This window comes from Callithrix jacchus, chromosome 6 (assembly GCF_049354715.1).
Source record: "Callithrix jacchus isolate 240 chromosome 6, calJac240_pri, whole genome shotgun sequence".
Taxonomy (NCBI): domain Eukaryota; kingdom Metazoa; phylum Chordata; class Mammalia; order Primates; family Cebidae; genus Callithrix; species Callithrix jacchus.
This window is the reverse complement of record NC_133507.1, coordinates 33,346,953-33,350,284: the sequence shown is the minus strand read 5'-3', so window position 1 is coordinate 33,350,284 and position 3,332 is coordinate 33,346,953. Positions and strand designations below refer to the sequence as shown.

The window sequence follows — 3,332 nt, the reverse complement described above, 5'->3', positions numbered from 1 at the left end:
TTGTATCCTGAGACTTTGCTGAAGTTGCTTATCAGTTTCAGGAGATTTTGGGCTGAGAAAATGGGGTCTTCTAAATACACAATCATGTCGTCTGCAAATAGAGACAATTTGATTTCCTCCTTTCCTAATTGAATACCCTTTATTTCTTTTTCTTGACTGATTGTTTTAGCTAGAACTTCCAGTACTCTATTGAATAAGAGTGGTGAGAGAGGGCATCCTTGTCTAGTGCTAGATTTCAAAGGGAATTCTTCCAGTTTGTGGCCATTCAGTATGATATTGACTGTGGGTTTGTCATGAATAGCTTTTATTATTTTGAGATACATTGCATCAATTCCTAGTTTATTGAAAGTTTTTAGCATAAAGGACTGTTGAATTTTTCAAAGGCCTTCTCTGCATGTATTGAGATAATCATGTGGTTTTCGTCTTTGATTCTGTCTGTGGTGGATTACCTTTATAGACTTGTGTATTTTGAACCAGCCTTGCATCCCCATGATGAAGCCTACTTGATTGTGATGGATAAGATTTTGATGTGCTGTTGCAATCAGCTTGCCAGTATTTCATTGAAGATTTTTGCCTCTACGTTTATCATGGATATTGGCCTGAAATTTTCTTTTCTTGTTTAGTCTCTGCTGTGTTTTGGTATCAGGATGATGTTGTTCTCATAAAATGATTTGAAAAGGATTCCCTCGTTTTGGATTTTTTGGAATAGTTTAAAAAGGAGCAGTACTCCTCTTTGTATGTCTGGTAGAATTCAGCTGTAAAGCAATCTGGGCTTTTTTGCTTGGTAGGCTATTAATTGCTGCCTCAAATTCAGCCCTTGTTATTGGTCTATTCAGGGTTTCGACTTCTTTCTGGTTTAGGCTTGGGAGGGTGCAAGTGTCCAGAAATTTAGCCAGTTCTTCACGATTTACTAGTTTATGTGTATAGAGTTGTTTGTAGTAATCTCTGATGGTAGTTCATATTTCTGTGGATGCAGGGGTCGAATCCCACTGGAGAGGTCTGCTTTGAGACTTCTTCATTCTGACTATTGTCCAACCCATGCATAGACTCAAAAGTAGGTATGACATCTGAATTTGGAAAGTGGTGTCAAAAAATTCTGCAGAACTTCACATAAATGGTACCCCTATTCCATCTTTGGAGTAGCTGGAGAAATAAATGTAATTAGCTAAAGCTGAACCAGCCATAAGAGCAATGCAGTTGGCAGAACCTTTAAAATCATGTGCATGGGTCTTCCTTTCTTAATAGCCTGTCACAATGATTGAGCATAAATGCAAGCAATCACAAAGTACACTAGGACTAGGAGGAAAAAGAATTCAGGCAACCCTGATTCTCCAGCAGTAAAATGATCAAATGAATTCCCTTTAGCATCTGGGTTTAGTAACACCATTTCAAATGGGTATTGTCCACCTGAGTGTCCTTGTCATCTTGGCACGTATACTTGTCTACATAAAACCCATGCCATGTTTGCAGAGATGGAATCTGGGACACTGTCAGATTATGTTTAGTCTGGTTCATTGTCATTGTCAACTAAACTTTGGATAATTTTTTACTGCAGCTATAACCATGACTGCTTTTCTGTAGCTTTATCCATTCCTGAGCTTGGAACAGGTAGGGTTTAGCTTGTTTTTCAACAGCTATGTCTGTGTTGTTGATTCTGACACACAGAAGAGCATGGTCACCATGGAACTTGAAGCGGCAGATGTGCTGGCCCTCAGCATCTTGGGCTGCGGTGTTGCTGAAGCTGCCAAAAATGGTCTTACTTTGGCTGCTCTGTGGCCACCAGCAGCATGTGAGGGCCACCACCAGTAGCCACAGCTCCTACATGCCCTTCTCCCACTCTGCACAGATATCACGGCTCCCCAGCTATCCTGCTTTTATAGGAGGATTTGGGTAGACTCAAAACTATTGTTTCTGCATTTTTAAATAATCTTCTCATAGAAGTTACTTAGTATAGTTATTTTTTTAGATAGAGAACATAAATGTCCTGGTATTCTATATCATTTTATATTTATTTATTGCTTTAGGTATTGATTCACTGATTGATTCTTTTATTCATTCAAAAATAACATATGTTTATTATCTATTACATTACAGATACTTTTCTGAGTGTGATAGAAAAACAGAATGTTCCAGATATGGTATCAGGTGCTGTAACATGGAATATCCCATTTACCCTTGAGAAGAACACAGTTTCCTGAAAGTAATTATGTTGCAAAATTTGCAGACAGCTTCAGTAGTATGTTTTCGAGTTCATTGTACAATTTAATGGAATATGTTGCTTAAGAAATTGTTTGATGCTTATAATTGGCCACAAGGATAGGCATTGGGAACAGAAATATGTGCCAGCCGTGTGTGTGTGTGTGTGTGTGTGTGTGTGTGTGTGTGTGTGTGTGTGTGTGATGTTTACCTATTTTCTACATTAAAAACTTTGCTATGGACGAGCCCACTATGACTTTTGGTACAAATTAAAGCCAATACTGAAAGGCTAAAATAAATATTAAGTATTTTATGTGCTTACACAGACAGACAAAAAATAGGCAGGATCATGCTATTGAAGGCATAACATTAGTCTTTACTTTTAAATTGTTTTGGATAGGAAATCAATTCAGATTGCATTGCAAGGAAGAAATGTTAACTTCTACCAGTTGAGCATTGTATTGTTATTACTATAGAGAATTTCTGGGTGAGATTTAATTGCTACTGAAGCTCAACATTTTTTTATTCACACACTTAGATTACTTTTCATCGATATAGCATTTGCATTTATGGGTGCTCTAATGCCATGCTACTCAAAACATGGTCAATGGACCTGCAGCATGCAGATCATGTGAGACCCAGAGATGGAGAATCTGGGATCTACTGAATCAGAATCTGGATTTTAACAAAATCACCAGGTTATCTTATGCATCTGAAATATTGAGGAACATTGTTCTAATGTGTAAGTGCTTAGATTCATCGGGAATATAAAGAACATAAATAATATTAACTACCAAATTCTTTCTTTTTTAACTTTTTGTTTTCTGATATGGAATCTCACGCTGTTGCTTAGGCTGGAGTGCAGTGGTTCACTGCAACCTTCACCTCCCTGGTTCAAGCATTTCCCCTGCCTCAATCTCCCAAGTAGCTGGGATTATAGGCTCATACCACCACACTCACTTAATATTTTGCATTTTTAGTAGAGACGGGGTTTCACCAAGTTAGTGAGGCTGTTCTCAAACTTCTGACCTCGTGATATGCCCACCTTGGCCTCCCAAAGGGCTTTGATTACAACCGTGAGCCACTGTGCCCGACCTTTTTTTAAGTTTTTGCTTATCTACACTGAGAGGAATTAA

At 38.1% G+C, this 3,332-nt stretch overlaps 1 pseudogene; it reads right to left on the bottom strand.

The window, feature by feature from the left end:
* Positions 1-956: 956 nt before the first annotated feature.
* On the bottom strand, positions 957-1,824 carry LOC100389542 (integral membrane protein GPR180 pseudogene; annotated as a pseudogene).
* Between the last annotated feature and the right edge of the window lie 1,508 nt (positions 1,825-3,332).